Here is a 12,067-nt window from a genome sequence, read left to right on the forward strand (position 1 = left end):
TAATCCCTAAATTGCCCTAAAAAGTTTTCACAGACTATATAAGAAGAGTTATACAGACCGTTATTCAGAAACCGAAGCTAGATGCCAGAATGGATATCCTCCACCATGCAGACAACGAAAAGAATTTGGCCCAAGACATGCTCAAAGGTGATCTCATCAAGACCTAATTTTCTGAGATTTAGGGATCAGGGCCAATGATTTCTAGATTTCTCATCCCCTATATGTGTATTTATGGACTATTGTAGTGCTTATGTGGTACTCAAATATCTAAGAATGGAACATAAGAAAACTCCGGCTTCCTTGCTGGCAGAAGCACCCTAAAATGCATCTTTGGACTTTGGGGATTTTTCCTTTCTGTGCGTGTGAGTGGATCGGTACCTCGTACCCAGGTGTGTTTGTGGGTCTGTGTAGGGCAGGTTGGCCCTCCCAAGGGAAACAGAATGTGAGAGAGTGCCAATGAGGAGGTGGGATTTGCCCCTGGGCTCGCATGGGAAAATCCATTCTCTTTGCAAGACGTATTTCTGTTTCCTAGGAAAATGAAGGATTTTGGCCTCTACATAGATTTGAAGGTCACCTGGGTAATGAAGTAGTGGCAATGCTGACAGTTGTTAATTTATACTCTTTATTGCTGTGGTGCTTTGGCATACCCCTGTGTGCAGAAACCCATACACTCTGAGCCCAAAACAGTATGTGTGATTGGACTGGAGGTTTCCAGATAGTTTTGAAGACTTCAGAAAATGGGGAAAGACTTCTCCTCCAGTTAGTAGTTTGGTCATTTGAGCTGTAATTTATCCCCCTGCCTCTCTGTAAACTTCGGTGTCTGATACTGCTGGTGTTGGAGATCAATTGACTGAATATCAGTGAGACAAAGCAATACCTTTAGTAGGCAAACCAACACAGATGGAAAAAATGATAAGTTCCTGGCCAATTCATTTTTAAGACTCTAAATAAAAAAAAGAAACTGGAGAAACTGGGAAAAATTGCACTGAGTTTACTGTAATTTTACAAATTATCTGATACATAAAAGTAGAGCAGAGAGGGACCTTGCAATGGGAAAGACGAGGGAAAAGATTAAGTGCCACAAAAGCAGTATTTCTGTTGCATCCATAATGTATCTACCATAATTTAGTACAGTTATGAATGTCAGTTCTCAGGTTCATCTTGCATTGGTCTTCTTACAGGACTTAGAGGTCATACGTAGTTCACCTTTCTTCTGTCCTTGTAGCCTTCAGCAGTTGCTTTTGGGAGTTTACAGTGTATAGGTTGGACTAATCAGCTGCCTCAAAAAGTTCTCTCTCCCCAAGCCTGACTGTTTCTCTTTCAACAAGTTTACAACCTTAGACTCCAGGAGCTTGAATTTTAAGTCTGTGACCTTGTGCTGGTTTCTCAGTATGAAGCCTGGGCATTGAGCCCCACGTTGCAATAGCAAGAACATGGCAAACTGCATGGCCAGTGGGTTTCTTTTAGAGGTGGCAGATCTTTCACAGAGAACTTTTCCACACCCAGCAGATAAATTGGGGATAACTGGTGTATTTGCTGTTATTGACATTCTTGCATATGTTTCCTGGAGAGGAAGAAATTTGTATAGTCTTTTGCTCAGTGCAGAAAAGCAGAGCACCCAGGAAAAATGAGGTGTCCCAGGCTTTGAAACATGCTAGTGGGTGTGATATCTTGTTGTGCAGATGCTTCCCCCTTGCAGCCAGCACCTCATAGTCCCACTTGAGCAAAGCTTAGCCACTTTCTGCTTTGGGCTAAGCCATGAGAAAGCTGGGAGATGTCGCTTTTGATGCAAAGGAAACAACCACTGTTTTCTTGACACTTTGAACCCCTGTTTTCTTATCAGGCGTCACGGCGGTGTCACAAAGATGCTGAAGATAACAAAGGAAAAGGGGTAAACCACATGAATCTAGTTTCATTATGTACATTTTATTTTGCTCTGACTTTGTCTAGGCAGTCGCATCCTGACTGCCTTGTGTGACTCGTGTAGAAGCAATTTCTATGAATAACTGCTGCCGCTTCGAGCTGTTCTGTGAATAAGAAGGGAGCTCTATGAACACAAAGTGCAGGCAGACAAAAAGAGTGATTTTGTAAGGAATTACATCCTTCTTTCAGTTCAAAGGTTTAACTTAGACTTTTGAAGGTGTTCAGCTTTAATTTTCAGCCCCCTTTTGAGGGAGACAGAACTACTGGGATTGTACGGTGCGTGGACCCAAGGGCAATGTCTGTCTGTCTCTCTGCCTGTTGCTTCTCAATCCTGTGGCCAGTCACCCCTCAGTGAAATTCAGCAATTTCAGAACTCCTGAATTCAAATGCAATTCATGATGGCACGTCCCCAGATGTTTCTGTCCAAGCACAAGTTTGGGTGCAACCTTTATTGCCCAGGAAATAAGACAACCAAGACAAGCTGTATTGCAGAAGAGCAAGCTCCTGTACCCATGGACAAGGCTGGTTTGCTCTTTCTGCGATTCTTAAATTCCTCAAATTTCTGGGAGTATTTTTATTCTTTTCATACTTTTGCAGACCCTAAATTTTAGGCCTAGACTAAAGCAACAGAAGACTCAGAGGCCGCCTAAAAAGTTTGTCCCACTGATTCTTTTGAAGTAGCTCATTGCTTCAAACTGAACCACTGCCTACAACTGCCACAAAACATTACTGCTTGTTATAGTAATAGGAAAGGATTTAACCATGTCTGTAGAACAACTTCATCCCAGGATCCAAGTGTACAATGTCTTTTTCAACATACGTTATCCTAAAGTCTGCATCATTTTCAAGTGGCTCACTGGCTTCTAAAGGATGACATACCCATGGCGCCTGGGTGTGCCTGGTCGTATACATGAGTGTGTGTGTGTGTGTGTGTGTTTTCTGTTGAAAATAGTTTCGTGAGCTTTCTGAGCTCATTGCCTGCTGGTTAAGCATACTGAGGGCTGGAGGAGCTCTTAGTGTTCAAGGATGAGATGACTTCAAAGGCTGAGTCCACAGCAGGCAATACAAGGGCTCCAGAGTGCCCTTTTCCTCTCCAACCATCAGCATATTTGTGGCTCTGGTGCACTCTTGCCATATCCCAGCTCTTCTGCTGGGAAAAAACTGGACCGTGCACCATTTCCCTCTGCATCTGGATGTTCTTCAAAGGAAATACAGGCTGGACAGCCCCATATGCATCAATGAGTCCCCAAACAGGACAACTGGCAGACCCATGCTTCCCAGCCCTGGTTTACAGGCTCAGCTATAGATGTGCCATGTTTCCTTTCCCTGCAAGAAATTTTCATGCATAGAAAATGAAGCTTGTGAAGAGGCTTTGGGCCAACGAAGATTGAAATAGGGCAACTCAAATGGTGGCTCTTGGCAAATGTGAGATAAAAGGCATTTGCAGAAAGCCCAGTAAAGAGGTTCCAAGCTAACATGTTTGGCCTCATCTTTGCAGCCCAGCGTGCATGACCCATCGGTGTGGTGACATGCTGTCACTCATTGAGCTGCAGTGACACGATCATGTGCCTGCACCCTCTGATTCTGCACAGCAAAGGATAAAATATTTATCAGATTTGACCTAGATTTGGCCTTGATTTTTAAAGACAGGCTCGTTGCTTTATGAATAAACTCAGGATGTTGAACATAAACATCTGAAAAATAGGAGAGGATGACTCTTCTCACTCAAGCTCTAGAAACCAGAAAATGAGATAATTAAAATTTTAAAAGAAAAGTCCAGGAAGTGTGGAAGCATGATAGGAAGATGCTCCATTTAAAACAATTTGAGTTCCCACTTTCCATATCCTCGGCAACATGATACTCCTGGACCAGCAACAGCCGTGTTGTGCATCCATGCACACTGTGGGTTATTCGTCATATATGCAGACTTGAGCTAAAACTGGAGCCATACACTAGCCTAAGCCCTTGATAAGAGGCAGCCACTGTAGAAACCAGAGACTTGAGCTTCTTCCAGGAACCCTGGGTGAGGTGTTTTCAGAGAAAATGTTGAGCTCTCTCTTTCTGTCTATGAAAAACAGCTAACTGTTAATGCAGGCTTGGCTGTTTTCTAAAGGTTTTTGCTGTAGCCCAAACTTCTAGATAGGAAAATAATACAGTAAGAGTAGATCTTTCCTCCTGGCTCTGCTAGTTGTTTGCAAAAGGCTTATCCCTTACCAGGGTTGCCTGTCTGGGTGCTATGCATTTGCACACTTTGGGCTTCTTTCGGCCTGTCCTTTGCACTCCTGACATCTGCCCAGACCTCTACCCTGGTGCCCTGACCTCCTAACACACAGAGTTCATTTGATGAGAAAAGCTGAGCTTGTGGAAATCTGTTTTTTCCCTTCTGACTGAGCAAACGGGAGCGTTCGCACCTCCTGACGTTGGGCTGCAGTGTGGAAAGGAGAGCGAGATTTATGAAGCCTGGGAGAAAATAAAGTAGAAAGAGAGCAGGTGTACCAACAGTGATGTTCTCCTGGGAGGAGGCAGGAGTCTATTTCCATCTTGGTTTTGCCAGGTGTGAATCTTTCCAGGATGTGTAAATAACACTGACTAATTAATGCTGACATACAGCAGCCACCCCCCCAAAACCCAGCCCAAGGTAGGGATAGGTTATTTGGGAAGAACTGCTGTGAGGTGCTGGGGCTTCATCCGGCACCCCTTTGCCAAATAAAACCATCATCAAAGTGACTCACACAGTGTTTGGTCCCTATTGTGATCATAGAAATCAGGTGTCAGGTAGGAGAACGATGTCCCAAAGATGTCCTTGCCCATGGCCTTAGTAGACTTGATCACTGTGGCTGCGTGAACTAAACAGTACCAGGGCTTAGGCTCTGGTTCTGAAGCATCTTGGGTTTTTTTTTAATCAGATTCATAACACTAAATACCCCTAGCCCCTAGAAGAGATCCAAAAAGCCTACTCAGAGTGGTCCTCGCCTTTGCTAACACATGGTCTATGCCTGGAAATGGCTTGGGAGAGTGCTACTTGCCTGTGCCCATGCTAAAAATTTGCAGTAGGGATGTGTTCTCATGCCCACTCCTGCATGCCAAGACTGTTTAATTTACTATATATAGTCATAGCATATGTGTACTTGAATATATTCTCTTTACAGCCTGGTTCAGCGTAGAGGTTTCATGTAGCATACACTATAAAAAGTTTCTTTTTTGGATTTTCATCTTGACATGAAAGTGCATTACAACATTTGCCATCAATAAAACACAATTCCTTCCATGTGAAAAGCATTACAGCCACAGTATGGTTATTGAGTGATGATACCTGGATGACGGAAATACACGAACAGGAAAGTGTACATAGGGAAACTTCAGAAATGATGCCAAGTTTAAAAAAAAAAAAAAAGCAACGTCTGATAGCAGTGCAGATGGGTTTGGAGAATTTAGTTCATTTGTACTCAAAAAAAAGAAAAAAGGAAAGGAAAAAGATAAAGGCTGAGCTGAAAAAGAAATTAAAAAAAAGGCAGTGGAAAGCTTCACAAATAAGTAACTGAGGAGGTTGGCAACCCACTCAAGACATGTGTGAAGAACAGATTGCTTGCCTCTTGCTCTGTGACTCAATCTTGAACCAACTCAGTCATGACCAGGCGTCGGGGATTTCGGGAGCTCCTTCTGCTATCAGCCTGTCTCTCGTGCCCAGCACAGCATCCAGTGCTGGGATGCCAGGGACTGAAGGTACCATTAACATTATCTTAGACTGAGTCCTAGAGATAGGTCCTCCAAGCTTGAGGACGCTGGGGACCCTGAGCAGGAGGTTGCCCTCCCGTACACAGTCTACACCTAAGCTGAGCAGCTGACTCCAAATTTGCTGAAACAGAAGAAGTCCTGAGACTTTGTAAAGAGCTTTGGATCAAGCCCTTCTCCTGCAAATGTGCCAATCCAAGATCCTTCTACTAGCTCTAATTCTGGGTTTTATGAAAATGTTCCCCTTAGCACCAAAATAAATTCTAGCTGTGTTTTGATTTTAGCAAAAGTTTACCTTTGAGGAAAAAGCATGCTAATTAACTCGTTAACTGAACCCATTAAATACACATCTTCAAATCTTCCTGAAGGTAATGTAAATCAGAAGTGCTGGGTTCTCAAGATGCAAGGCAAGTTGCTTGACTTTGGAATGCATAAACATTTAGTGGAAGAAATTGCAGCTTCGGAGAAAGTACAAACAAAGCAGCCTGTTTGTTTGTGCGGCTGCCTTCTTGCAGGAAAGCAACCGAGAAGCATGGAAAGGCTCGAGTGTCCTCCATGGTTCGTGTTTGTAGCTGCGATCCAAAGGGGACAGAACAAAGACTTTCCTATTTATAGCTGAGCGACCGAAAGCAAAAGCACTCAAGTGATGAAAAAGCACAGTCTACCATTGTTGAGGCTTCTGAAAAGAGCACAAACCATGGTTTATCAAAGAGCAGTAACAAAAAGGATTTTGCTGGGTGGAAAATAAATGATGTTTTTCCATTGAATCCACCATCCCACATCATAATTTTTTTCTGGATTGGTCACACTTCATCAGACCAGTGATTACAGACAGTGGGGAGGTAGGAGGAGAAACACGTGTCTATGTATGTGTGGAGGAAGTGCTCAGCAAAACCCACGGTCTTATTATTTCCATTTTGCAGGAAATGCCAATGCTACGTGTCAGAGTCGAACTGTTATATGACATCAGCAAAAGGGTAGATTTTGATTTAAGGAATAAGATAAGCTCTGCTGTTTGTGCTAACAGCTGCTTTTAATGTTTATTTTAAAAAATGAAATAATATACAATAAATAAATAGGGTATTTCATCTACCATACCAGGTCTTATTCAACATCTTGCCACAGTATCAAATGACTTCATCTCTCTGCTTTCTTGTATTTATACTACTATGGAGGCATTAGGAAATCAGAGTTACCCAAATACTTTATAAAGAAAACAGTTGTAGTGTGACACAAAAATCCTTTATCTTTTTTTTTTTTTTCTATTCTGAAACTGAGTTTTCCAAAAGAAATTATTTTGTTTCAGGAAAACATCTTTTTTTATCAAAGTCTTGTCAGGGGCAAGGGTGAAGTCAAATTTTATTTGAACCATGGGTTTTGATAGGAAGCAATTTTCATGGGATTTTTTTTTTTTTCCAGTTCTAGCTTTCCTTCTGCCTTAAGGCTTCCTGGTACTACAGCAAAAGCACTGACCAACACCACCCCATCCCAAAAGTCAACTGGTTATGCTTCAGAATTCCAGTTCTATACCAGAGTATCTGGAACAAGTAGCAGAAAGCCTGATCAGGACTTAGCCCTGGCCATAGCTACTCCATTTATATGTATCAGTGTTACTAGCTGCTATGGGAATATTTGTTCCACCTCACCACCACCTCCTCCTCCTTGACACATGTTACTGGGAGCTGGGAGTGCTGGAGAAGCTGGAGCTACCCTTGGTGATGCTGAATTTAGGAGGCAGGCTAGGGCTTGATTGTAAGGAGGGGCCATATCCAGGAATGGAGCAGAGTGGCAGCAAAAGATCTCAGCAACTGATGGGACTTGCACAGGAAAGAGCTGAAAAACTTGAAGTGTCCTGCTCATCAACAATCTACCTCAACAGTGCTAGACCCACCTAAACCATCTGTGAATCTGACTTTCCAACCAGAAGATGGGACCTGCCACAGTCCCTGAAGATAAAGGCACGTTGCTGTTGCAGCACAATCAAACTAGTAGATTGCAACAAGGCTTTACCATTGGTCAGATTCTACTGTCCACAGAAGACAGAATCTTCAGGGCTATTTAACCACTTAGCAGGAACGAGCTACACCTGCACATCATCCAGGTCAACCAACCCACCGCCGTGGAGGCAAGGCCACAGCTGCATGTTATCAATGCTAATCAACCCACTGCCTTCATTCCTCTACACGTTGCTGTTGGCAGCTTAGGGAGAAAAGTCAAGGATGGGATGGGATCTTTTAGAAAATCCCAGCCAGACATCTCTAGGGGGACAATTTGAGCTGAGGTTGTGGAAAAGGGTTGTTTACATTTGTGTATTTGAATGCAAAAGAAAGATTGAAAACTTGCGGGGAGAGAGGGAGGAGCTGTGTAAATATATATATATATAAATTCATGTGAAAGGGGCAGGCCCACACCGGGGCACGAAACCTGCACGGTGTCTGACGCTCCCGCTGCTGGCACAGCTCCCAAGGCACTCTTGCAAAAGCCAGTTTGCAGAAGGAATGGGATTGTGTGCGATGCTCAGAGGAAGCCCAGGTGAGATAGAAGGAGGCTGCAGTCCTAAGTGGCGTGACTGTCCAGACATGCCTCCTCACAGCCCAGCTGTACGGCAAAGTGAGAGGCAACCCTGAGAAAGCAAAGGCAAGAGCTAGAGGAGCCCACTGTGGGAACAGACAGCAGTGAGTAAAGGCGTTGCTAAGGTGAAAAAAACCCTCTAGCACAGGGCATGTTAAAGGAATTCAATGCATTTTCATGCAACAAATGAACCAGTTTAAGAGAAAATTAAACGAAAACTGAATTCAAGCTTGCAACCTGATTTACCCTTCCTGCAATTTCATGACAAACAGAGCAAACCAGGTTGGAATTTACCTTCTCTCTCCTTCCAAGCCACTTGTGTATCTGGGATTTGTAAGAGCAATGTGGATGGAGCGGCCGTGAGGAATCTGGCTTGCCCAGGGTCTGGGCTGTGAGCTGGCTCAGTGCTGAGGCTCCCACAATCAGATGGGCACAGTTAAGCTCTTCACCACTGCCAAGGGCCACAGTGGCTGAGATTTCAAAAAAGACTTACCATTCCCTCAAAGCAGAACTTGATTCTTCTGGTTTTACACCCACTCCACTGTGATCAGGTGGAGCAAGGGTGAACCTGGGCACAGGAGCAGGAGGCTCTCAGACCCTCTAATGAAAATCACTCTTGTTTTCCTTAGATTAAAGAAGGAGGTGGGTAGAAGGGGAAAGGAGGTGGTCCATCTGGGAGAGAAGGCAGAGATTACGTGAAATAATGGATGTCATATGAGCACAAAGTCACATTTTCTTGCAAATTTCCACAGCACAAAGCCATGATGGGCAAAGAAAAGATGACAATAAAGATGGTTATCCAAAGAAAAGGTATTTCAGTGGTGAAAGCCAGTCTGAAAGGGGACATTTATACTAATAAATTAAACACTTCAGTGGACACATTGATCGTCATTATTAGCATGGACTTGCCCTAACAGAATCATTAGGAGAGGCCTGGGCAAGCTTTTAACCTGGGATCTCCCATGCAATGCCTGGGCCAGCTCAGGAGCCAGCACAAGCTAGGGACCATTCCCAGTGGGCAGTTTGGATTTGGGTATGATCACCCTGATCTGGAGGCTAAATTGAATACTAAGGACATGGCCAAGCCATGCCTGCTGGCCTTCTGTCCAAAGAATGGGCCCTGGTCTTTTCTTTTCTTTTTTTTTTTTTTTTTTTTTAATGTGGCCAAGCGTATTCAGTTTGTTATCTCTCCAAAGCATTCAGCTGCAACCTATCATCAGCGTGTCTGTGTGCTTCCCAGTCCCTGATGTGTTTATCTATGCAACCCATCTGGCAGGTAGGAGACAGCTATTAACCTTGTCAAAGCCATGGGGAGTGGAGGAAAGTCTGTCTGCATGCCAGTGCGCAGCAGCATGGTCGGACAAAACTGGCTCCAGGCAAGTTAACGTGGTTCAACATCATAAAGACGTAGCATGGACCTTGATAATGTAGCGTATGCCTGTTTCTTGAATCAGCTCATAGTTTCCCAGCATGGAAGCTGTGGTGTAACGTCTTCACCATGATTTTGACCCACGCTAAGCAGTGGGGATGCACCTACCCATGCTACGACCACAGCAGTGCTCGGCTGGGAGTGTGGGCACACAAAGAAGTGGCCACAGGGTAAACAAGGGCATGAGCTTTCTCCTCCACCTTTGTACCTGAGTGTGCTTGTTACCCCGAGGTACCGACAGCGAGTGTCAGGTACCAGATACCCACTCCCTCTGCTATGGTGTTGCATCAGGCTCCCAGGGCATCGGGGGGTGGGGGGTGGGGGGGTGGGGGGTGGGGTGTGTGTGTGTGTGTGTGTGGGGTGTGAAGAAACATACTTGGGATGGTGAAGATGACTCAGTTGGAGCTCCCACCATAGCTCACCCTGTGGGAACTTGTTTATCCACTCGTACAAAGCAGCTTGTCCCCACATCACCCCAGAAGTCTGCGGCAAAGGCAAGGGTGGAACTGGTCTGTATCAAGCTGCCCACCTTAACCACCCGGCTGCCCTTTCATATTTGTCAGTTATTAACGAGCGTATTTCTTAAGCACCAGCAGGGTGTTCATAGCTATTAAAAATATAAAGGAGCTATAAGCTTTGACCTGCCCTCTGTTGCACCCATGTCAGATAGCCACTGAAATGAAGAGGTGTTTATTTGCCTGGAAGTGTGGAGCCTTATGTCAGCTCCCAGCGTAGGAAGCAATTTTGCTGGGGGTCTGATCCTGCCACAGGGGAAAGGGCTGGTGCTTTTGTTTCTGTTTTACTCTGAGCACGGTGCCTGCACTCTCAGCATACCTGGAAAATTATCCCGCTTCGCAGCCAGAGCCAGTTCCTGGCCACCCCTGCTACACGCCAGGCTAAATTGGGAAACTAAACTCCTTTTTTTTTCCCCCGGTGTACGGCTGGCCTCCCCACCTTGCTGCTCATGAATGCCGTGCTGAGTTAGCTGTGATTTGGAAAATTAATTGACTCGGAGCCTACTGCTGAAGCAGCCTCAAATGCAGAACACCCAAGACGCAGTGGTAGCAAGGTCAGAGGAGGTGGGAAATTTTGCAAGAGAGGGAGCAAGCAATAAGCAGAGCAGAATACGGGCACTGGCGGGGAAATGTAAAAGGAAACCATTCAGATCAGACATGGCCATAGGAGACAAGGCAATGGGACCTGGGGAGGTTTTGGTATTTATTGGGGGAACTGGCAATGCCTGCGGCAGGGAATGCCCCTGGCTCACCGTGGGAGGTGGGGGGTCTCCAGAGGCCCCTTGCCTCTGGCCAGGATGTGCAAAGAGCACCCTAAGGACCATCTCCTGTGAGTGCACAGAGCAGCATCTTTGTTGTGTAAAGAAAACCTAAATAATGTAGTTTATCTCAGGCACACCATCTGCTTGGGAGTCAGCCCCTCGAGATAAAAAAGGAACAAGGGCTGGGTACAGCTCCATAAGGGCTTTTCTCCTACAGCTTCGATGCTTTTGCTCTCATTTTATGAACCTTCACAGAAAAAACAGCTCTCAGAACACGCTCGTTGTCCGTGACACAGACAGTATGGCAAAACTTTGGCCTGCCATGAGATACTGAAGTTCAGCTCTTCAAATGTAGCCAGGGGCTGACACCCCATGGAAACCCCTTCTTACTGAAACCCCTTTGCAGAGCTGCTCCTTCAGGCTCTGTCTGTGTGTAACCCTGAGCAGGTCATGCAAACGGGACAGTTCAGAAATGCAGCTGAGCTCTGGCAGCGTGACCCTTCCCACTCATGGCTGGCTGATGGACAGGGACGAGCTGCAAGTGCGCTTTCATCCTCCTCAGCTTCTGGGGCAAGGTGACACGGCCCAAACCCCCCTGTGAGCCTGCGCTCGGCTAAATCACATCAGTTCTCATTCGAGGTGGCTCAGGGGCACATGCACAGACAGTTACAGAGGCTCAGCTGACAGAGAGGCGATTTGTTAAGCCCCCACCACTCCCGCATGTGTTTGAACTTTCCTTGCCTGCACAACGGGGAGGATGCTGACATTTCCGAGTGGTACAGCATGAAGGAAAGGCATTTCTGGGGGTTGGGGAGCTGATGTTTCTGACACCAGCGCTTGTCTTGGTTAGCCCATGCTACAGGCATTAAGGGAAGTGGAGAAGCCCACGGTATGCAAAAACTGGTGTCGTATCCTCAATTTCTTTGGGACCAGAAGCTGGAGTTGCTGTCTTAGGAGCTGCAAAATAGGATGATGTAGGCCTACGTTGAGGCTGGGGAAGGGATACTTGCCCAATGGGGGAAAAAAAGTGTCTCAATAGATCTCATATAATTACAGTTTTGTATGGCTTTGTCACCAAGCAAGTGTCAACCAGTTTGTCCTCAAAACACCTTGTCAACTCTCCCTGCAAGGCAGGA

At 45.4% G+C, this 12,067-nt stretch overlaps 1 protein-coding gene across 5 annotated transcripts in view; it reads left to right on the forward strand.

Moving 5' to 3' along the window:
* RUNX2 (RUNX family transcription factor 2) overlaps positions 1 to 12,067 on the forward strand; it is a 250,418-nt gene that overhangs the window by 173,447 nt on the left and 64,904 nt on the right. The window lies entirely within an intron of this gene.

Source organism: Falco punctatus (assembly GCF_963210335.1).
Source record: "Falco punctatus genome assembly, chromosome: 5".
Lineage (NCBI taxonomy): Eukaryota > Metazoa > Chordata > Aves > Falconiformes > Falconidae > Falco > Falco punctatus.